Consider the following 25,648-nt stretch of genomic DNA (forward strand, 5'->3'; position numbering starts at 1 on the left):
TACTCGTCTCCCAGCTCTACCCAAAGCAAGAACACAAACAACGGAACAACAATCAATCACGGTGCAATGCACAAGCAACATGATGCAATACATGGCATGGGATGCAAGGTATGATGTGCAAGGCATATGGGTACTCCGGAAGGAAAAGGATGAACGAAGCGTCAACTTGGCAAAACAAGTATGCCGCTGGAAAGATAAGGTGATTTCGGTCGAAATCGATATAAGGATCATAGGAAACAGATGGACGGTTTGCAAATGACAAGCAAAACAAGAATGATGCAAATATGCGATTAACAGCATCATAGCACTTAGAATGCAACAAGAAACTATGCTACAGCACTCCAACATAGCAACAAAGCATATGACCAAAATTTACAGGTGAAGCTCTACAAATCATGAACACTAAGCTCCTGCTAGTTCTCTCTAGAACAAGCTCAAAATAGCATGGCAAAAATACAAATGATATCAGCTTCACAGACTTGGAGAAAATACTAAGCATGGCAAAACAACATCAGGAAGCAGTGTTTAGAGAAAGCAAACAACATGCTACAGTAACATATCATGGCAAACAAAGGTATAGAATGCTATTACTGAACACATAGTACAAAACTCTCTTATTGAACTTTAGTCAAAGATGCATGGAAAATGATGTGGCACCCATGCAAACATGGCAAGTTATATGAATAGTTTCAGACAGAAGAAAAACAAAGCATGGCAGGAATAGATTCATGACAGCAACTTTACAAGCTCATGCCACTCTCTAGAAAGCATTTCATGGCATCACAAGGTAAACAACATGAATTATACATATTGAAGAAGCTAAGAATGGTAAGAGCAAGTTCATAGGGTGCATGGACCACTAGCAAAACACATGGCAAAACTGAATAGCATGTTAACAGTCTGCCAGGAACAGTATTTAGCAAAAGTAGAGCCTGGTAATGACATGATACACTACTCCATAATTACAACCAGAGGCAAGAATGGATATACAAATACCGCATCTTAAAAACACTCTTACTGAACTACCTCAAAATGTGCATGGATCTCATGGTAGCAACAAGTTTACATGGCATCAAAATGTAACAGGAAAAGGACTTTGCAAAAACACTGTCTGAAATCAGCAACATTATGAAGAAAACTTTGCATGCTTGTGATAGTCACCACATAGATCAAAAAAATACAAAACTTACAGCCCTGTAAAGATGGCATGAAGGATCTCATAAAACATGTAGACATCATCTCATAGGATGCACACAAAAAATGCAACAAAAATGACAAATCATCAAGTTCTGTTAACAGACAGCAGTTAACATCATATAGCACTTTTGCAACGAGAATAATGGCATCAATACGGACAGTAACATGCATACAAATTCCACTAACATGAAGAGCATCATGAGCCGAACATTTTCATATATCATATGCATGAATCGAAGCACCGAGCACGGTGATATAGCTTGATGAACAACGCATAACAATGTTATAGACTTAGGGAAAAAATGAGGTCAACCTCTCAAATCCGGATCTAGGGTTGCACATAGATCGAGGATGGCCAGTGTCGGTGTCAAAACCGGTGGATCTCGGGTAGGGGCTCCCGAACTGTGCGTCTGGGGTTGATGGTAACAGGAGACAGGGAACACAATGTTTACCCAGGTTCGGGCCCTCTCGATGGAGGTAAAACCCTACGTCCTGCTAGATTAATATTGATGAGTATGGGGGTAACAAGAGTTGATCTACCACGAGATCATAATGGCTAAAACCCTAGAAGTCTAGCCTATATGATTATTCTTGTCTCTACAGACTAAGCCATCCGGTTTATATAGACACTGGAGGGGACTAGGGTTATATAAAGTGGGTTACAGAGAAAGGAATCTTTATATCTGAACGCCAAGCTTGCCATCCATGCCAAGGAAAGTCCCATCCGGACACAGGTGAGAGTCTTCGGTCTTGTATCTCCGTAGCCCATTAGTCCGGCCCATGTCCAACAGGCCGGATGCCCGAGGACCCCTTAGTCTAGGACTCCCTCAGTAGACCCTGAACCAGGCTTCAATGATGAGGTGTCCGGCGTGCAGATTGTCTTCGGCATTGCAAGGCGGGTTCCTCCTCCGAATACTCCAACACAATCTTCGAATACGACTAACATGTCTGGATTTGCAAAACAAGTACCACACACCACCGCAGAGAGTATAATATTTCACGAGTCCAATCTGCTGACAACTCTCTTTTTTTGACAAGTCTCTTTCCGGTTATTATTTTGAACTGTTTTTTAGTCTGTCGTTCCATGTTTGGAGACGCGGTTTAACTAGAACGTCTCGTCGAAGCAGAGATCGTGTCCCCTTATTACAGGATTCTCATCAATATGGGCGTGGGTATCCCAATCGTTCTGTTGGCACGATTCCTTAAGAACAGGCAGGCTTTAAGGCCCAGGAGGAGGCGTTCGATATTCATCGCTTTTATAAAAGGGCTACGACCCGGCTTTCTTCTTTACGCCAACCCTTTCCTCAACCTCTCCAACCTCGAGTTCCAGCACCCAAGGTTCAATCTAATTGCTTCGAGCTTCCCCGTCATGTCAGGACATAGCCTTCAAGGCTGGTGGGTGGCTTCCTCCGTCGCGGAAATCCCCCATAGGCTCCGTGCTCAAGAGCAGATTATTCCTACTACCAGATCCGGAGAGAAGGTCGTATTCATCTCCCACTTCCTTTGACGGCTAGGGTTCGCTTTTCATCCCTTCTTTTTTTTGAAAGCTCTTCACCCCTTCGTTCGAGGGCTCATGTTTTATTACGGGCTAGATTTTCACGATCTAGCCCCGGACTCTTTCCTTCTCACCTCAGCGTTCATCGTCATGTGCGAGGCCTTTCTCCGTATTCCCCCACACTTCGGCTTATCGCTCAAGACCTTTAATGTGAAGCCGAAGGTGATCGAGGGGAAGCAAGTAGAGTGTGGTGGCGCTACGGTGAGCAAGCTCACCAACGCCCTCTCTCTAAAAGGATCCTTCATAGAATCTTCCAATATATGGCAATGGGAGTGGTTTTACATCACTGAGCCCTGTGGTACCAAGTGGGCAGCTACACCCGTGTTCCATCCGGCCCTCCAATTCATCTTGCATCATGGATTAACAAGGGGCTGGATTGGGGATCAATCGAAAAGTGTAGACTCTACAGAGCCGCATTCGGAGTCTCCTTGAGAGGGATACCAGTCTCATCAACGTGATTCAAGTAATGTTAGTCCACCGGGTCCTCCCGTGCCAGCGATGGCCCCTCTGTATGTGGGATTTTAATCCGTAAGGACCACGAACCCTTCAGCACTTCTTCGGTACAACGCATAGAGGAATGTGGAAGTTATTCTTCGGGACACGAAAACAGTGGCCAGACACTACCGAGGACATCGTCCTTGACTTCAATCATCAGGATTCCTTGGTAAGCACTCGATTCTTGAACAGCTTAATTACACATCCCGTGATGAGAGGCTGAGAAAACCATCTTTTTCTAGGGTTGGACGAAGAAGGCAGAGGGAATTAGGTTTTTGGCCCCTCTTCCCGAAGACTCAGCTAGTCATGTGCTAACAAGGATGCTAGTCCTGGCAGCATTCCAGGTGCCGGTGATAAAGGACAATGAAGAGAGTAGGGAGGCCAAAGGTGGCCTCCATTCCGAAGATACACCAAACACGGTGTCTGGGGAGACTAAAGTTCCTTCTTCCGAAAACAAAAGGGAAGGAGAAGCTGACATCCCTTCTCCCCATGGTAAGAAAAGGGCCGCCTCTGAAGGTTGGGAGGTAAAGGCTCCTAAGCAAGGTAAGATGCTCCTATCAGGCGGTTCGGTCTCAGAGGACGACGTTGTCGCACAGTTCCTTTGTAAGGACGAGCCTTTAGCCGAATCGTAAGTGAACAAGGGTGTTTTAAACATATCCCGTTCCTTTTCCTGTCACAAGAGTAACGTCTAGAATGTATGTTTTGCAGTCCGGCATGCAGTCTTCCTCAACAATCCTCTTCGAGGGATCTTCTTCCGGAGATGATGGAAATCAAGACGCCTCCACAGGATTCCTCGCCCAATAGGGCGGACGACTTCGAGGTGTCGTCCCGGAGGATCTCTCCCGATCAACAAGAGGTGCAGAGGATGATGAAGACAATGCCCCAAGGTGAAACCTCGGTTGCGCAGGGTCCGGGGTGTGCGGTCCCTACGGGGACCAATGATAAAGGCCTCAGACTATCTAGTTTACAGCCAGAGATGACTCTGGGGTTGGGCAAGCATATCCCTTCAAAGGGAGTCCATACTCCCACCGCCGCTTCCCGGGATCCGGAGGCGCCGGATACACTGATGGGCATGTTGCAATATTCATCCGTCTTAGAGGAACATCGTACCTTGATGGGTACGGTGGTTGAGAGGATTATGTCTGCGAGAAGCAGATTGAATGAAGCTTTCACGGGCCTTCTAAGAGGCTTTGAGGTACGTAATGTAATATTTTCGATCATGCTTTATACGCAAAGTGGACCTGTGTATAGATAGTAGCCCCTGAGACTCTGGTTGGCGTCCAAAAGGGAGTCAATCAGAGGATCGAAAGACATATGTGCAGGAAACAATCTAATTGGTTGGAACACAGGTTGTTACATCCACGACGACTGCCCACGCTACGGAGGTTGCAGGTCTGGAGCAGAAACTTGATGCGGCGAGTGACAACATCATGCTTATTAACAGGCGGCTCGACGAGGTGCAAGGTATGTTTTTGAGGCGGTCAGTGTATATATGTATAATAACCTGAGCGCGAAGCTGAGAATTATATGCATAAGTGCAGATAGTGCTGCCGCGGTAGAGGCCCTTTGGGTTGAACTTTCCCGAGCCAAGGAGCAAGCCCGGATGAGTAACGTGGCTTCCAAGAAGGCAACTGATGAGTTAAGAGCCGAACAGCCTGCTTGGCGCCAGTGCGAGGAGAGGATGTCTACCATGGTGCGTGAGCTAAAGGAAATCACTATCCGGTGCGAATTCCTTGAGAAGGATAACAAAGCCAAAACGACCAATCTCGACAATGCCTTGGGAGAGGCGAGGGAAGCATGATCCGAGTCTAGGGCGGCTCGGGAGGAGATCCAGCAAGATGGGGAGATAGCAGCTGGTAAGCCTTTCTTATTACAGACTAAATTCGGCGATTTGAAGTATGCCCCGCTTAATCAAATGTGGAGCTATCCAGACGTGTTCTTGGACTTGCCGAAGAGCGCCTCCGATGTAGTGCAATTTTACCAAGCACAAGAAGGGTATGCAACGGAGAAGCTTTTTTGGACACAATTTGTCATGCCAAAGCGCCCGCTATTGCTAAAGGGACAGATGGCCCAGTGGGCCGAGCTCCACAAGATATCCGGTTCTGCCATGAGGGACATCGTGGTCCGGCTATGAGCGACTTATGGATGTGGTGCCGCATATCGACACCGTGAAGCGATCAGCGTGCATTGAAGGTGCATGGATGGCCTTTGCCCGTGTCAAGACATATTGGGTGAAGATGAAGGCCACCGATATTGCGGCGAAGAGTCCACCCGAGAGCAAGGATAAACGCACGCCAGAGCATTATTTTGAAGATGTCCTAGAGGGCACCCTCTTAATGGAGTTTCAGTGCTCGAAAGATATGTTCTTCGAGTGAATGTGCCGAAATTGTAAAAACAATATTATGATATTATAAGACTATGTTTAAAAGTTTTGGCTCCTCCTGTTCGGCCATTTTTATATAATCTGAAAGTTTTCCAGTCGTCGGCTTCAGCCCCCTCGCATAAAAAATACGGGGGTGTTCAGAAAAGCACTTGATCACTCTTGAACCAACCTCTTGGTCCGTGAAGGAGGTTTCAATGCGGCGAACTAGGCAATCGTACTATAGGGCGTTAACACTTTGACTTAGCCATAGGAGTTTGATGGTGGGTCTATGATATAGCCCCCGGTATGTACGCAGCTATCCGAATATGGTGTGTTACATAGGTGACCGGAAGAACGGTCCTTCGTGTAATACGAAAGGAAACGCGAAAGATTCTGATAAGTCATCGAGTGGTTGACCAGCTCTTGCCGCATCATGACAATCCGTTTTTGGCTTTCTCTACTGAGGTGCTCATCTAGATAAACCAGGACACAATCGCAGTAGTTCTCCCTTTACTACCCTAGCCGATAGAGCGGAACGTAAGGTAGTAAGCACAGGAGCCAGGCAACCCAACTAATGACCAAAGACATGATTCGGAGCTGATGCATATAAGGCCGAACTCGTGACACCAAAGTGTGCTATAAAGTTGTTCGGACTTGTCGGCAATTTATTTGTTCCTATATTGAGCCCCTGGCAATTTGTACCGAGGTGCGTGTGTGAAACAACCGGAAAAATTCTGCTCTTTTAAAAAAAGGTGAATACTGAATACGGATTTATGTTCGCTGGAACCTGATTGATATGCCAATTTCCATTTTACAGGGAATAATGCCACGACCTAGGCTATTTTACATGCCGGTGGTCGAAGGCTGAGGGAGAAGGCACTTTACAGGCTCTAAATAGAGAGTGTGGTCTACAAAGAATTACTTGGACCTCCTGTCACACGCCTGCGCCGCCTTGCCTCGGTGAAAGGACTCCTTAACAGGAGTAGCCTTTGGGTAGGTGAACGAAGCCGAACTCTGAAAGAGTCTGGAGATAACCACCTGTGGTAAAAGATAAAGAAAGTAGTTAGAAAAGAAAAGAAAAGGAAAGGGGGATATGGGAGTGCTTGTAGGCATGTCCGTGTTGTGCCTCCGCCGATGACCGGGGATTTTAAGTACATAATTATGTACACGCAGTACAAACTTTGCGGGTATATGAGGCGAATGACGGAGGCTGGACTGCTAATCCATCTCGGAGATTGATCTGTCCCATTTAATAGAGACCAGCGACTTAATGGCCGATGAGACATGCGGCTTTATGAGGACGCTTTGTACTTCAACTGTGGTAGCCGCAGTATGATCCTCTGTACGGGAGTGTTCCGTATTTCCATTTATTGTTATGACCCCGCGTGGACCAGGTATCTTAAGTTTTGCGCGGGCTTGTGGTATCGCATTAAAACGAGCAAAAGCCGTACGCCCCAGAAGTGCGTGGTAACTACTGTGGAACGGGACAATATCAAAGGTCAAACCTTCGCTTTGGAAGTTGTTCGGTGAGCCAAAAACGACTTCCGATGTGACGGAGCCCCTACAGCAGGCTTTTACGCTGGGTACTGCTCCCTTGAGGGTAGTTGTAGTGGGCTTGATTCTTGAAGGATTGATTCCCATTCTGCATATAGTGTCTTGGTAGAGTAGATTAAAGTTACAGCCGCCGTCCATAAGTACTTTCGTGAGATGGAATCCATCTATAATTGGGTCGATGATCAGAGTTGCCGAGCCTTCGGGACGGATATGGTGAAATTTTGGGGGTAACGGTTCTATGGCGTATGCATCCCAGAGTGTGCACCTGTGCTCCCCTATAGGGGTGTGCGTCACGTATACCATGTTTACGGTTTTTACTTTGGGGGGGATTCCTTCTGACCCCCAGTATTCGGCTGGCGAGTCTCTTTGTCATCATTGTCACTGGGCGTCCCCTTGCCCTTGTGCTCGGCATTAAGCTTGCCGGCTTGTTTGAATACCCAACATCTTCTGTTGGTGTGAGTAGCTGGTCTATCGGGGGTGCCATGAATCTGGTAGAACCGATCCAGTATTTTGTCTAGATTGGATGGTCCGTCTCTATTTGCCTTGAATGGCTTTTTCCGTTGACCAGGCTTGGTGCCGCTGAATCCGGCATTGACCGGCGTGTCTTGCATTCTTTCATTGTTATTGCAATGCTTGTGTTTATTGCGTCGCGGCTTGCCGTTGCCGTCTTGGACTTCGGAAGTGCCCGGATCGCTAGCGCTGTTGATTCTACGAGCGAGCCAGCTGTCTTCTCCCGCACAAAAGCGGGTCATTAGAGCGGTAAGGGCTGCCATGTATTTTGGTTTTTCTTGACCAAGGTGGCGGGCGAGCCACTCATCCCGGATGCTGTGTTTGAAGCCCACGAGGGCTTCGGTGTCCGGACAATCGGCAATTTGGTTGTTTTTAATTAGGAACCTAGTCTAGAGCTTCCTGGCTGATTCTCCGGGCTGCTGGACGATGTAACCTAAGTCATCAGCATCTGGTGGCCAAACATATGTACCTTGGAAGTTATCGCGAAAGGCATCTTCCAGGTCTTCCCAGCTGCCAATAGAGTTCTCTGGAAGGCTGTTTAACCAGTGTCGTGCTGGTCCCTTTAGTTTTAGTGGGAGGTATTTGATGGCGTGGAGATCATCACCACGGGCCATGTGGATATCGAGAAGAAAATCTTCAATCCATACCGTAGGATCTGTTGTTCCATCGTATGATTCGATATTCATGGGTTTAAACCCTTCTGGGAATTCATGCTCCATTACTTCATCAGTGAAGCAGAGGGGGTGTGCGGCGCCTCTATATCGGGCCAGGTCGCGACGTATTTCGGATGGAGTTTGTCTGCGATTTTCGGCTCGGACGTAACTGTGCTTGCCATGTTTGGCTCAATAGCCGTTGTCGCGCGTCGGGGCATGCCCCCGTGATCCATAGATCGATCTGGCCGGACCTGCTTTATTATTCAGGCCCTGCCGGAGATCATATGTGTATCCCTGAGCAGTTTGGTCTCTGTCTTTACGGCAAGGTGGTACGGGTTGGTGTTCGGCTTGGGTTGCGGCTTTGTCCCGACCACATGGTGGTCGGTCAGCCACATTATGCGCTGATGGCACGGGCTCCAATACCTCATCATCAAACTGAGGTAGTAATTTGCACTTCGGGTAACTTTTGAGTGGTCGCTTGAGGCCGTACTCCTCGGCTTCTAGGATGTTAGTCCATCTATCATTGAGCAGATCTTGATCGGCTTGAAGCTGTTGCTGCTTCTTTTTCATGCTCCTTGCAGTGGCTATTAGCCGACGCTTGAAGCGCTCCTGCTGGAGAGGTTCCTCAGGCACGATAAAATCCTCGTTGTTGAGGCTCACCTCATCCTTGGAGAGTGGAAGATAATTGCTGTCCTCCGAGTCTTCGTGCGCGGCCTGTTCATCAGGGATGACTCGCCCATCTTCCCATTCATCTTGTTCGGAAGTTGCCTCAACGGGATCTTCATTGTCTTTGGCACTGTCTGGAGTGTTATCTTCTCCTGTGCCGGTGTTCCTGTCTTTGTTGCGGCATGATTTAGAGCGGCGCCGCTGACGCGGTGTTTTGGTTGTATCTCAGGAGGTTTATCCTCAACTGGATCTTCCTTATCATTGCCACTATTCTCTTTTGGTGCATCTACCATGTATACATCGTATAAGGAGGTGGCCGTCCATCATCCGGTTAACGGTGGGTTTTCGGCTTGCTCCTCTCCAGCATCGTCGTCCATACCGTCGATGTCTTCGGAGCCGTAATCGAGCATGTCGGTTAAGTCTTCGACAGTGGCTATTAACTGGGTGGGGGTGGGAAGAGGAATTCTCCATCGTCATCCTCCAGTTCAACCCAGATATAATTCGGCTGAGAGTCCCCCGCTAAGGAGAGTGTATTTAATGAGTTTAGCATGTCGCCTAAAGGCGAGTGCCGAAAGATGTCTGCGGAGCTAAATTCGATGATCGATGCCTGATCAAGCTCGTCGTGCGCGGACGCACATGGTTCAGAACTTGTAGCCGGAAATGGGTTCGAGGTTCCAGTGACACAGATCCCACTCGAGGTTGGGTCATTCTGCGGCTCTGACATCGTTGAGTCTGCAATTTCCGTGGCGGGGTTGAGCCTCCCGTCCTCGGATGGCGCAATCTGCTCCGGATCTAGGGCCAGAGCAATTACAGGCACTATCCCCTGGGCATGGTCCTATGACAGATTTAAGTCATGTTCATCGTGGCAACAGGGAGCGGCTACCGTGGTCTCGAATCCGTCGAAGAACAAGTCTCCGCGGATATCCGCGACGTAGTTCAAGCTTCCAAATCTGACCTGATGGCCAGGGGCATAGCTATCGATCTGCTCTAGATGGCCACGCGAGTTGGCCCGCAGTGCGAAGCCGCCGAATACGAAGATCTATCCGGGGAGGAAGGTTTCTCTCTGGACAACATTGTTGTAGACGGTTGACGGGGCCATCGAACCTCTTGACGACGACACAACGGAACTCTCAATGAAAGCACCAACGTCGTTGTCAAAACCGGCGGATCTCGGGTAGGGGGTCCTGAACTGTGCGTCTAAGGTTGATGGTAACAGGAGACAAGGAACACAATGTTTACCCAGGTTCGGGCCCTCTCAATGGAGGTAAAACCCTACGTCCTGCTAGATTAATATTGAAACGTATGGGGGTTACAAGAGTTGATCTAACACGAGATCGTAATGGCTAAAACCCGAGAAGTTTAGCCTATCTGATTATTCTTGTCTCTACGGACTAAGCCCTTCGGTTTATAGAGACACTGGAGGGGACTAGGGTTATATAAAGTCAGTTAGATAAAAAGAAATATTTATATTCGAACGCCAAGCTTGCCATCCACGCCAAGGAGAGTCCCATCCGGACACAGGTGAGAGTCTTCGGTCTTGTATCTTCGTATCCCATCAGTCTGGCCCATGTCCAACGGGCCGAACGCCCGAGGACCCCTTAGTCCAGGACTCTCTCAGCCGGGGAAGACGGCCGGAGTCGGGGATGAATGGGGGAGGTGGCCGGAGTACGCCGGGGAGACGGATCCGGCCAGCCGGCGCCGGATCCGGTGGCCGGAGCTGCAGGGCACACGGCGGGGCGGCGAGGACAAGTGGTCGCACGGCGAGGCGGTTGGCAGCGGTGGCCGGCAAGGAGGGATGGCGACGGGTGGCGGCACCAGCGGGAAGGCGCGCGACAGCGTAGGCGGCAGGGACGGGCGGCGCGGGCGGCGGGGTCGGACGCTGAGGCGCTAGGAGGCGACCGGGCCGAGAGGGGCCGCATCGGGCCTGGCGGGCCGGCGGCGGCGGGGACGGCGGCTTGCAACGTGGCATCTCGGGATTGGCCGCGGGCGGCGGCGCAATTTATCCGGCAATGCCTGGACGTGTCCGGCCGCGCGGAGGGGTGGTTTCTACGGTTTGTACCCGAATTTGGAGGGGGAGGCATATTTATAGGTAGGGGAGTTAGGAGTGTCCAAATGAGGTGCGGTTTTCACCCACATGATCATGATCCAATGAAGGAGAGCATGGAGGGGGTTTAGATGGGTTAGTGGGATGTTTTGAAGGGGTGTTGGGCTGCAACAAGAGAGGGGCTTTCGCGGTTACCCGGTTAACCGTTGGGGCATCAAACGACCTCCAAATGGAACGAAATTTGGTAGGCGGCCTACCGGTGATGTACCAAATCCACTCGGCAAATCTTGACCCATACCGAGAATGTTTTTCTCCCGCTCACGAAGCGAGGTAAGAGGGGCGCAACGGGTGCATGTGGGAGTGTCGGATTGCGAAACGGACAACGGGGAAAATGACCGGATGCATGAGACAAACACGAATGCAAATGAGATCCACATGATGACATGATATGAAATTCATGACATGAACAAAATGCAAAACGAAAGACAAACCCAACCACGAAGGAAGTATCATACCCCATAGCCGAAAATGGCAAGATTCGGAGTTACAAATAAGGAAAGTTACACCCGGGGTGTTACAAGTTTAAAGCTCGCCGGACTCTCTGCAATTATGGAACTTGTTACCGAAGATCCAGAGGGGACGGCGTTATCGGCTAACCCGAAGACGAACCGAACTCCACTTGTCACTCAAGCACCGGACGCTCCGCGGGACTCTAAGTCTGAATTCTCAAGGTCAGTGTCAAGCGGGCGCCGCCAGGAGGCTCCAAGTCCTGACAGCCCCACAGACTCTTGCTTCTCTGTCCAACCCTCGCCTTTAAACGAGGCTCTGGACTTAATGCAATCACTCGCCATTGCGGAAGGATTGCTTACGAATTATGCCCAGCCCAGACTAGGGGTTGAGAGCGGGGAATTTTATGTCCCACCCACCACCCACTTCATAGCCACTGTCGAGGATCTAACCGACATGCTGGACTACGCCTCCGAAGACATCGACGGTATGGACGACAACGCCGGAGACGAACAAGGCCAAAACCCTCCGTTTAGCGGACGATGGACGGCCACCTCCACATACGACGTGTGCATGGTGGACACACCCAAAGAGGATGGTGACGATGGTAAGGAGAATCCGGTTGAGGACAAGCCTGTCGAAGCACCTCCAAAACATCGACGTCATCGGCGCCGCTCAAAATCGCGTCACCAAAAAGACAGCAATACTGGCAACGAAGAGAATAACACTCTGGAGAACGCCGAAGACCCTCAAGCCCTTGTAGAGCCAACATCCGAACAGGATGATTGGGAGGATGAGCAAGTAAACCCCGACGATCCTGTCGGGAAGGAGGGCTCGGAGGACAGTAACTACCTAGCAAACTACGAAGAGGATACGAGCCTTGGCAACGAAGATTTTATCGTGCTGGAGGAACCCCTCTAACAAGAGTGCTTTAAGCGCCGGCTAATCGCCACTGCAAGAAGCTGGAAAAAGAAGCAGCAACAGCTTCAGGCTGATCAGGATTTGCTCAATGACAGATGGACTAATGTCCTGGCAGCCGAGGAATACGGCCTCATATGCCCAACAAAGGGCTACCCGAAATGTAAGCTACTACCCCAATTCGACGATGAAGCCCTGGAGCCCATACCGCCAACGCGTGGCGCTACTAACAGACCTGACCGACCACCACGTGGCCGGGACAGAGCGGCAACGCAAGCCGAACACCAGCCCGTACCACCACGCCGTAAAGGTAGGGGAGCAGCGGCTCCGAGATACACCTATGACCTACAACAGGACCTGGACAATAGAGTCAGTCAGACTAGATCAAGCTACGGATCACGGGGCCGTGCTAAAGCACGGGAAAACGGCCATTAGGCCTGGGCCGAAAACCGCATTCGGACTTCATCCGAACTACGTCGCGAGGCAGCCCGATACAGAGGCGCTGCACACCCCCTATGCTTCACCGATGAGGTAATGAAACACCAGTTCCTAGAAGGGTTTAAACCCGTGAACATCGAATCATATGAGAGTACAACAGATCCCGTGGTATGGATTGAAGATTTTTTTTCTCCACTGTCACATGGCTCGCGGTGATGAACTGACGATCTACATGCCATCAAATACCTCCCCCTAAAGCTTAAGGGACCAGCTCGGCACTGGTCAAATAGCCTCCCAGAGAATTCTATTGGCAGCTGGGAAGATTTGGAAGATGCCTTTAGAGACAACTTCCAAGGTACCTATGTACGGCCCCCTAATACGTCTCCAATGTATCTATAATTTTTGATTGCTCCATGCTATATTATCTACTGTTTTGGGCAATATTGGGCTTTATTATCCACTTTTACATTCTTTTTGGGACTAACCTATTAACCGGAGGCCCAGCCCAGATTTGTTGTTTTATGCCTATTTCAGTGTTTTGAAGAAAAGGAATATCAGACGGAGTCAAAACGAAACGAAATCAACTGGAGAAGTTATTTTTGGAAGGAAACACACCTGATGGACTTGGACCCCATGTCAGAAGATACGGGAGCTACCCACGAGGGTGGGGGCGCGCCCACCCCCCTAGGGCGCGCCCCCTGCCTCGTGGGGCCCCCGTGGCTCCCCTGACTTGCTTCTTCTACCTATATAACTCCATATACCCTAAAACTTCCAGAAGGCACAATAGATCGGGAGTTCCGCCGCCAGAAGCCTCCGTAGCCACCGAAAACCAATCTAGACCTGTTCCGGCACCTTGCCGGAGGGGGCAATCCTTCTCCGATGTCCATCTTCATCATCCCGGTGCTCTCTATGACGAGGAGGGAGTAGTTCTCCCTCGGGGCTGAGGGTATGTACTGGTAGCTATGTGTTTGATCTCTCTCTCTCTCTCGTGTTCTTGATTTGGCACGATCTTGATGTATCGCGAGCTTTGCTATTATAGTTGGATCTTATGTTTCTCCTCCCCCTCTTCTCTCTTGTAATGAATTGAGTTTCCCCTTTGAAGTAATCTTATCGGATTGAGTCTTTAAAGATTTGAGAACACTTGATGTATGTCTTGCCGTGCGTATCTGTGGTGACAATGGGATATCACGTGCCACTTGATGTATGTTTTGGTGACCAACTTGCGGGTTCCGCACATGAACCTATGCATAGGGGTTGGGACACGTTTTCGTTGTGATTCTCCGGTAGGAACTTTGGGGCACTCTTTGAGGTTCTATGTGTTGGTTGAATAGATGAATCTGAGATTGTGTGACGCATATCGTATAATCATACCCACGGATACTTGAGGTGACATTGGAGTATCTAGGTGACATTAGGGTTTTGGTTGATTTGTGTCTGAAGGTGTTATTCTAGTACGAACTCTAGGGCTGTTTGTGACACTTATAGGAATAGCCCAACGGATTGACTGGAAAGAATAACTTTGAGGTGGTTTCGTACCCTACCATAATCTCTTCGTTCGTTCTCTGCTATTAGTGACTTTGGAGTGACTCTTTGTTACATGTTGAGAGATAGTTATGTGATCCAATTATGTTAGTATTGTTGAGGGAACTTACACTAGCGAAAGTATGAACCCTAGGCCTTGTTTCTTATCATTGCAATACCGTTCACGCTCACTTTTATCACTTTCTACCTTTCTGTTTTTATAATTTCAGATTACAAATACTCATATGTACTATCCATATACCACTTGTATCACCATCTCTTCGCCGAACTAGTGCACCTATACAATTTACCATTGTATTGGGTGTGTTGGGGACACAAGAGACTCTTTGTTATTTGGTTGCAGGGTTGCTTGAGAGATACCATCTTCATCCTACGCCTCCTACGAATTGATAAACCTTAGGTCATCCACTTGATGGAAATTTACTACTGTCCTACAAACCTCTGCACTTGGAGGCCCAACAACGTCTACAAGAAGGAGGTTGTGTAGTAGACATCAAGCTCCTTTCTGGCGCCGTTGCCGGGGAGGTTAGTGCTTGAGGGTATATCTTTAGATCTTGCAATTGAGACTTTTAGTTTCTTGTTTTATCACTAGTTTAGTTTATAAAATAAAACTATAAAAAAATGGAATTGAGTTTGTCTCATACGCTTCACCTTTTTAATATCTTTCGTGAGTATGATGGAAAGGATAATTGTGCTCAAGTGCTAGAAGAAGAAATCTATAAAATGTTTGGCACTAAATATTTGAATGATGAGCATGATTGCAATGTTGTTAGTATGAATCCCTTGGATATCCATGATGCTAATGATATGCAAAGCCACAAGCTTGGGGAAGCTATGTTTGATGAAGATGATATTTTTTGTCCCCCAAGTTTTGATGAGCAAATTTATTATGTTGAAAGCATGCCTCCTATCTATGATGATTATTGTGATGACACGTATGCTTTAAAGAACAATAATAACCATGAAACTTGTCATATTGATCTTAATTTTCAATCACATGATAGTTATTTTGTTGAGTTTGCTCCCACTATTATTCATGAGAAGAATTTTGCTTGTGTGGAGAGTAATAAATTTTCTATGCTTGTAGATCATGAAAAGAATGCTTTAGGTGCTGGTTATATTGTTGAATTCATTCATGATGCTACTGAAAATTATTATGAGGGAGGAATATATGCTTGTAGGAATTGTAATAATATCAAGTTTCCTCTCTATGTGCTTAAAATTTTGAAGTTTTTCTTGCGTTACCTTCCTATGCTAGTTGATTATTGATCCCATAAGTTGTTTGCTCACAAAATCCCTATGCATAGGAAGTGGGTTAGACTTAAATGTGCTAGTCATATTATTCATGATGCTCTCTTTATGTTTCAATTCTTATCCTTCATGTGAGCATCATTGAAATCATCATGCCTAGCTAGGGGCGTTAAACGATAGCGCTTGTTGGGAGGCAACCCAATTTTATTTTAGTTCCTTGCTTTTTGTTCCTGTTTAGTAATAAATAATTCATCTAGCCTCTGTTTATATGTGGTTTTATGCTTTTAATTAGTGTTTGTGCCAAGTAGAACCGTTGGGAAGACTTGGGTAAAGTCTTGTTGATCTTGCTGTAAAAAACAGAAACTTTAGCGCTCACGAGAATTGCTGCCATTTTTATTTGGAGAGTGCTATTTAGTTAATTCTTTTTGCAGATGATTAATAGATAAATTCCTCAGGTCCATCAATGTATTTGAGAATTTTATGAGTTCCAGAATTATACGTTTGATCCAAATTACTACAGACTGTTCTGTTTTTGACAGATTCTGCTTTTCATGTGTTGTTTGCTTATTTTGATGAATCTATGGCTAGTAAAATAGTTTATAAACCATAGAGAAGTTGTAATACAGTAGGTTTAACACCAATGTAAATAAAGAATGAGTTCATTACAGTACCTTGAAGTGGTGATTTATTTTCTTATACTAACGGAGCTTACGAGTTTTCTGTTAAGTTTTGTGTTGTGAAGTTTTCAAGTTTTGGGTAAGGATTTGATGGACTATGGAATAAGGAGTGGCAAGAGCCTAAGCTTGGGGATGCCCGAGGCACCCCAAGGTAATATTTAAGGATAGCCAAGAGCCTAAGCTTGGGGATGCCCCGGAAGGCATCCCCTCTTTCGTCTTCGTTCATCGGTAACTTTACTTGGAGCTATATTTTTATTCGCCACATGATATGTGTTTCACTTGGAGCGTCAATTTATTTTGTTAGGATTTTCTTGCTGTTATTTATAACAATGTTTTGCATATTTTATTTCAATAAAAGTGGCATTGATAGCCTTTACTATGCCTATGTTACAAGTCCACATGTTGCTGTTTGAAAACAGAAAGTTTACCGCTGTTGCAATAATTCCCTAGAAAAGTCAGAATGTGATAAAATGTTGAAACCTTTTGCCTATTAAGCTATGATAAATTTACTACAGTGGGAATTTTCTTTAATAATTTTTGGAGCTAGGGAAGTATGGATGTTGCTGCATTCTTTACAGACTATCCTGTTTAGGCAGATTGCTGTTATGTTTGCATTGTTTGCATATGTTTGCTTCTTTAATGATTCTATTTGAGGATAGAACTATTAAATATGCAGAGGAATTTGGTATGCAATGTTTAATAATAATTTTAGTGATTTTCTACAGTAGAGTATGATAAGGTTTTGGCAATGGTTTATACTAACTTATCTCACTAGTCCTTGTTGAGTTTTGTGTGGATGAAGCTTTTGAGATTTAGGGAGACCGTGATATGAGAGGAATTAAGGAGACACAAAAGCTCAAGCTTGGGGATTCCCAAGGCACCCCAAGATAATATTTCAAGAAGTCTCAGGCGTCTAAGCTTGGGGATGCCCGGTTGGCATCCCACCTTTCTTCTTCAACAACTATCAGTTAGTTTCGGTTGATCCTAAGTTTTTGCTTCTTCACATGATGTTTGCTATTCTTAGATGTAATTTTCTTTTGCTTTGCTTGCTGTTTGAATAAAGTACCAAGATCTGAAATTATTAAATGTTAGAGAGTCTTCACATGGTTGCATAATTATTCGACTACTCATTTATCTTCACTTATATCTTTCAGAGTAGTTTGTCATTTGCTCTTGTGCTTCACTTATATCTTTTAGAGCATGGTGGCAGTTTTATTTTGAAGAAATAGATGAACTCTCATGCTTCACTTAGATTATTTTGAGAGTCTTAAATAGCATGGTAATTTGCTTAAAATCCTAATATGCTAGGTATTCAAGATTAGTAAAATTCTCTTATGAGTGTGTTGAATACTAAGAGAAGTTTGATACTTGATGATTGTTTTGAGATATGAGGATGGTAATATTAGAGTCATGCTAGTTGAGTAGTTGTGAATTTGAGAAATACTTGTGTTGAAGTTTGTGATTCCCGTAGCATGCACGTATGGTGAACCGTTATGTGATGAAGTCAGAATATGATTTATTTATTGATTGCCTTCCTTATGAGTGGCGGTCGGGGACGAGCGATGGTCTTTTCTTACCAATCTATCACCCTAGGAGCATGCGTGTAATACTTTGCTTTGATAACTTGTAGATTTTTGCAATAAGTATATGAGTTCTTTATGACTAATGTTGAGTCCATGGATTATACGCACTTTCCCCATCCTTCCACCATTGCTAGCCTCTTTAATACCGCGCACTTTTCGCCGGTATCATACACCCACCATATACCTTCCTCAAAACAGCCACCATACCTACCTATCATGGCATTTCCATAGCCATTCCGAGATATATTGCCATGCAACTTTCCACCGTTCCGTTTATTATGACACCCTTCATCATTGTCATATTGCTTAGCATGATCATGTAGTTGACACAGTATTTGTGGCAAAGCCACCATTCATAATTCTTTCATACTTGTCACTCATGCATCATCGCACATCCCGGTATACCACCGGAGGCATTCATATAGAGTCATATCTTGTTCTAGTATCGAGTTGTAATTATTGAGTTGTAAGAAAATAAAAGTGTGATGATCATCATCAATAGAGCATTGTCCCAAATAAAAAAAGAGAGAAAGGCCAAATAAAAAAAAGAAAGGCCAAATAAAAAAAGGAAAGGCCAAATAAAAAAGGAAAGGCCAAATAAAAAAAGGGGACAATGCTACTATCCTTTTTCCACACTTGTGCTTCAAAGTAGCACCATGATCTTCATGATAGAGAGTCCCCTATGTTGTCACTTTCATATACTAGTGGGAATCTTTCATTATAGAACTTGGCTTGTATATTCCAATGATGGGCTTCCTCAATTTTCCCTAGGTCTTCATGAGCAAGCAAGTTGGATGCACATCCACTTAGTTTCTTTTTGAGCTTTCATATACTGATAGCTCTAGTGCATCCGTTGCATGGCAATCCCTACTCACTCACGTTGATATCTATTGATGGGCATCTCCATAGCCCGTTGATACGCCTAGTTGGTGTGAGACTATCTTCTCCTTTTTTGTCTTCTCCACAACCACCATTCTATTCCACCTATAGTGCTATGTCCATGGCTCACGCTCATGTATTGCGTGAAGATTGAAAAAGTTTGAGAACATCAAAAGTATGAAACAATTGCTTGGCTTGTCATCGGGGTTGTGCATGATTTAAATATTTTGTGTGGTGAAGATGGAGCATAGCCAGACTATATGATTTTGTAGGGATAACTTTCTTTGGCCATGTTATTTTGAAGAGACATAATGCTTAGTTAGTATGCTTGAAGTATTATTATTTTTATGTCAAAATGAACTTTTGTCTTGAATCTTTTTGATCTGAATATTCATATCACAAGTAGGAAGAATTACATTGAAATTATGCCAACTAGCATTCCACATCAAAAATTATATTTTTATCATTTACCTACTCGAGGACGAGCAGGAATTAAGCTTGGGGATGCTTGATACGTCTCCAACGTATCTATAATTTTTGATTGCTCCATGCTATATTATCTACTATTTTGGGCAATATTGGGCTTTATTATCCACTTTTATATTATTTTTGGGACTAACCTATTAACCGGAGGCCCAGCCCAAATTTGTTGTTTTATGCCTATTTCAGTGTTTTGAAGAAAAGGAATATCAGACGGAGTCGAAACGGAACGAAATCAACTGGAGAAATTATTTTTGGAAGGAAACACACCTGATGGACTTGGACCCCACGTCAGAAGATATGGGAGCTGCCCACGAGGGTGGGGGGCGCGCCCACCCCCCTAGGGCGCGCCCCCCTACCTCGTGGGGCCCCCGTGGCTCCCCTGACGAGCTTCTTCTGCCTATATAACTCCATATACCCTAAAACTTCCAAAAGGCACAATAGATCGGGAGTTCCGCCGCTAGAAGCCTCCGTTGCCACTGAAAACCAATCTAGACCTGTTCCAGCACCCTGCCGGAGGGCGCAATCCTTCTCCAGTGGCCATCTTCATCATCCCGGTGCTCTCCATGACGAGCAGGGAGTAGTTCTGCCTCGGGGCTGAGGGTATGTACCAGTAGCTATGTGTTTGATCTCTCTCTCTCTCTCATGTGCTTGATTTGGCACGATCTTGATGTATCGCGAGCTTTGCTATTATAGTTGGATCTTATGTTTCTCCTCCCCCTCTTCTCTCTTGTAATGAATTGAGTTTCCCCTCTGAAGTAATCTTATCGGATTGAGTCTTTAAAGATTTGAGAACACTTGATGTATGTCTTGCCGTGCGTATCTGTGGTGACAATGGGATATCACGTGCCACTTGATGTATGTTTTGGTGACCAACTTGCGGGTTCCGCCCATGAACCTATGCATAGGGGTTGGCACACGTTTTCGTCGTGATTCTCCGGTAGGAACTTTGGGGCACTCTTTGAGGTTCTATGTGTTGGTTGAATAGATGAATCTGAGATTGTGTGACGCATATCGTATAATCATACCCACGGATACTTGAGGTGACATTGGAGTATCTAGGTGACATTAGGGTTTTGGTTGATTTGTGTCTTAAGGTGTTATTCTAGTACGAACTCTAGGGCTGTTTGTGACACCTATAGGAATAGCCCAACGGATTGATTGGAAAGAATAACTTTGAGGTGGTTTCGTACCCTACCATAATCTCTTCGTTCGTTCTCCGCTATTAGTGAATTTGGATTGACTCTTTGTTGCATGTTGAGGGATAGTTATGTGATCCAATTATGTTAGTATTGTTGAGGGAACTTACACTAGCGAAAGTACGAACCCTAGGCCTTGTTTCCTATCATTGCAATACCGTTTACGCTCACTTTTATCACTTGTTACCTTGCTGTTTTTATAATTTCAGATTACAAATACTCATATCTACTATCCATATACCACTTGTATCACCATCTCTTCGCCGAACTAGTGCACCTATACAATTTACCATTGTATTGGGTGTGTTGGGGACACAAGAGACTCTTTGTTATTTGGTTGCAGGGTTGCTTGAGAGAGACCATCTTCATCCTACGCCTCCTACGGATTGATAAACCTTAGGTCATCCAGTTGAGGGAAATTTGCTACTGTCCTACAAACCTCTGCACTTGGAGGCCCAACAACGTCTACAAGAAGAAGGTTGTGTAGTAGACATCACCCCCGGACGCCGATGTTCTTAGTCACATAGTCCAGCAACCTGAAGAGTCAGCCCAAAAACTCTGGACAAGGTTCTTAATTAAAAAGAACCAAATCGTCGACTGTCCGGACGTCGAAGCCCTAGCAGCCTTTAAACACAGCATCCGTGACAAATGGCTCGCCCGACACCTCGGCCAAGAGAAGCCAAAGTCCATGGCATCCATTACAGCACTCATGACCTGCTTTTGCACAGGAGAAGATAGCTAGTTAGCCCGTAGCAACAACGGTACCAGTGACCCTGGTACTTCTGAAACCAGAAACGGCAGCGGCAGGCCCCGACGCGACAAACACAATCGTCAAAGTAACAATGATAATACCGAAGACACCTCGGTCAATGTCGGTCTCAGTGGCTCCAAATATAGTCAACAGAAGAAGCCATTTAAAACAAATAAAGACGGTTCATCTAGCCTGGACGGAATACTTGATCGACCTTGCCAAATTCACGGCACTCCCGATAAGCTTGCCAACCATACCAACAGAAGCTATTGGGTCTTTAAACAAGCCGGTAAGCTAAACACCAGACATAAGGAGAAGGGGTCGCCCAGTGAGGACGACGACGATGAGCCTCATCCACCAAACACCATGGGACGGAAGAAATTTCCCCCCGAGGTCAAAATGGTGAATATGATATACGCTACTCACATCCCCAAGCGGGAGCGCCAGCGCGCTCTAAGGGACGTCTATGCGATAGAGCTAGTCGCCCCAAAATTAATCCATGGTCAGCCTGTCCGGTCACTTTCGATCACAGAGACCATCTAACTAGTATTCGTCACGGAGGCTCGGCCGCGTTGGTACTCGACCCAATTATCGATGGATTCCACCTTACGCGGGTACTCATGGACAGCGGCAGCAGCCTTAACCTGCTCTATCAAGATACGGTCCGCAAAATGGGTATTGATTTGTCAAGAATTAAACCCACAAAAACTATCTTTGAAGGAGTAATACCTGGTGTAGAGGCTCGTTGCACGGGCTCAATCAGATTGGAAGTCGTCCTTAGTTCGCCGGACAACTTCCGAAGCGAGGACTTGATCTTCGACGTCGTCCCCTTCCGTAGCGGCTATGACGCACTAGTCGGATGAACCGCGTTCACTCGCTTCAATATGATCCCGCATTACGCATATCTCAAACTGAAGACGCCCGGACCACGTGGTGTTATAACAGTCAATGGAAACACGGAGCGCTCCCTCTGTACTGAGGAGCACACCGCGGCCCTTGCAGCGGAAGTCCAGGGCGGCCTTATCAAGCCAAACACTACATCGGCAATCAAGCCCCGGACACTGTTAAATGCGTCCATACTACTCGGCAGAGCGATGGTCCATCTCGTCTGGAGCTCGATTAGCAAGCCTCCGTCTCAGCCCCAACCGAATTGCGGCATATGTACCATGCATACATAACTATGCACTAAAGATACCATGGGCCAAGATGGGGGCATAGTAAAGACAAAGTCCACAATACGGCTCGACCCTATCTGGACCCTCATGTTTCTTCTTTCTTATTTTTTTTCTTTTCCAGGTCCCTCATGAGAACCCGATCGTTGATCCTTTTGAACGATAATACAGCAAGGAGGAAAAACAGCATATTCGCATCGTTTTTAGGACACGCACACAGCTTTCCCTGGTGCTCGGCATGCAAAATAGCCTCGATGCTTATCGCATCGTTTGTAAAAATATGTTTTGACGTATGAATCAGACTATAACAAAAACAGTTTTTCGCCCAACATATTCGGTACTGGCTTATTTCCTAATCTGTATTCCCTTTTTTCATCTAATCGCCATGTACACCTCGGTACAACTTAAACCTCCAGGGGCTCCATTCGGCCACATACATTTCTTAAAAATAAAATAAGTCCGAACACTTTTATAGTAAAATTCGACATCTCGAATATAGCATTATATGCATCGGCTCCGAATCATGTCTTTGGTCAATAGTTGGGTTGCCCGGCTCCTGTGGTTACTACCTTACCTTCCGCTCGTTCGGCTATGGTAGTAAAGGGAGAACTACTGCGATTGTGTTTCCGGTTCATTCGGATAAACACCTCAGTAGAGAAAGCCGAAAACTGACTGTCATGATGCGGCGAGAGATGGTCAGCTATTCGGTGACTAAATATAAATCTCTCGCGATTTTTTCCGCATTACACGAAGGACCGGTTTCCACCCGGGCAGGCGTCTACAGCACCCACGTTCAGATAATCGAATAATACCAGGGGCTGCGCCTACAATCTCATTTTCAAACTCCTATGGCTAAGTGAGAGCGATAACGCCACATAGTCTGATTGCCTGGTTCGCCGCACTAACACCTCCTTCAAGGACCAATCCGTTGGGTCAAGTGTGTCCAGGTGCCATTCCGAACACCCCCGTACTACCTACGTGGGGGCTAAAGCCGACGACTGGCCAACTCTCAGATACCGTAAACGGTCGCACAGGAGGAAAAGAATTAGAAGTAAAACAAGCAACATATTGTACATAAGCCTTGTTTCATAATACAAAGTTCGGGCAGCATGGATACATTCATTCGAAGATAATGTCCTTCGAACACTGGCCCTCTACAATGCGGGGACCTTCCAAGACTTCATCAAAATACCGCTCCAGCGTGCGGTGCTCCTTGCCTGCGGGCGGTCCCTTGGTTGCCAGCTAGAAGGTGTTCATCTTCGCCCACTATACCTTGACGCGAGAGAAGGCCATCCGGGCACCTTCAATACAGACCGACTACTTTATGGCATCCAACCGGGGGCAGGCACTGACTAGCCGCTTCACGAGCCCGAAGTAGCTACCGGGTATAGGCTCGGTGGGCCAGAGACGGATTATAATATCCCTCATAGCTAATCCGGCCACCGTATGCAGTTCGGTCAACTATTTTAGCTGATCGCTGAGGGGCACCGGATGCTCTGGCGCAAGGTACTGCGACCAGAACAGCTTCTCCGTCGAGCTCCCCTCTTCGGCTCAGAAGAACTCCGCAGCATCAGCAATACTCCGGGGAAGTTCCGCAAATGCTCCTGGAGAACTCCAAACCCGGGTCAATAAGAGGTACCTTCTCCTCACAAATTTACTCTGCATAATAAAGGCCTTACCCGCCGCAATCTTCTTGGCCTCTTAAATCTCCCGGTAGGCGCCTTGGGCTTCAACCCAGGCCTCCTGTGTGCTCTGGAGGGCCTTAGCATGTTCGGCATCTTGATCAGTAATCTTGCGCTCCAAGGACTCACATTTGCTTATGGCATCCCGGAGCTCTTACTGAACTTCCTCTACCCTTGATTCATGCTTTTGGCGGGTGGCTCATTCCTCCTCCACCTCATTGGCTTCGGCCAGTGCGTTCTTGAGGGTCTCGACCTCAGACGCGTCAATTGTAAGCATAATTACAAAACTCAGCAAGATAATAAACCAGCACGTCATATCATTTCATATATGAATAGGTATCACGTACCTTTCTTCTCCTCCAATCGTTTGTTGGTGCGGATGAGCTCTTCATCGGCTCGCTCCAGCCTCCACTTTAGTTCGGATACTTCGGTGGTATGATCGGCTATCGCTAACTTTGAAGCATGGTTGTTCAAATAGACATGTATGATCATCTCCTGTGAAATATTCCATCCTCTATTCGGCCTCTCTTCACGAATGTCGAACAGAGTCTCAAGGGCTACTAACTATACACAGGCATCCTTCTATATAGATAAAAAGTACTACATCCCATACCTCAAAGCCTCTTAAAAGGCTGGTGTAGGCTTCATTCAATCCGCTTTTAGCGGACCGAACCTTTTCAACCACCGTACCCATAAGGGTACGATGTTCCTCAACAATGGAGGCGCTCTGAAGCGCTTCCACCAGAGTGTTCGGCGCCTCTGGATTGACTGAGGTCGCCGGTCGAGTCGACGCACCCCCTTCTTTCGAAGGAGGCTGCTCACCTGATTCTGGAGCCGTGTCGGTCTCCGAAATTATATTTGGTTGGGGCCCCAATTGGGCATGGCCCTCGTCGCCAGTTTCCATGGGGGTCGGTTCCCCCATGTTTTCGGCGGTACAGGTATTACCCTTTGGCGCCACCTTGATGACTTCCCGCACCTCTCCATGGCCTAGAGTGGTCCTTCTGGACAACACTTCAGTGTTGTCTGTTGTCGTAGTTTTGTCACGGTAGATGTCCTTGTGAAAGGACTTAGTCGTGGAGCCATCGCTATGGGTTAGCTTAAAGGGGTTAAAGCGGACAAGGGACGCGAGAGATTTATACTGGTTCGGCCACTTACGATGAAGGTAAAAGCCTACTCCAGTTGTGATGGAATTGCTAGGGTTTCAATGACCAGGGAGCGAATCCACTTTGCCTGGCTCTCGAGTTGTTGTGTGTTGTCCCTAAACCGCCGCCGGGTCGTCCATTTATATACATAGGTCGACGCCCGTCGGTTTACGGAGTCCCACGGCCGGATCATCAACGTGTCCAACTCGGTCTCTATTTCTCCTATCTTACAATAAAGTTACATGATAATGTCGGTTTACATCTACAGGCCTTAACCCGCCTTTGGGCCTTGGGCCTTCATAAAGCGCCACCATCCTTTGTCTTCCTGGGCTTCTAATCCTCATAGAGTTAACCCGGTCACTCCTGGCCGGTTTACGTCCAGAAGTAATAT

This window comes from Triticum urartu, chromosome 1A (genome assembly GCF_056163025.1).
Source record: "Triticum urartu cultivar PI428250 chromosome 1A, HENAU_Tu73, whole genome shotgun sequence".
Taxonomy (NCBI): domain Eukaryota; kingdom Viridiplantae; phylum Streptophyta; class Magnoliopsida; order Poales; family Poaceae; genus Triticum; species Triticum urartu.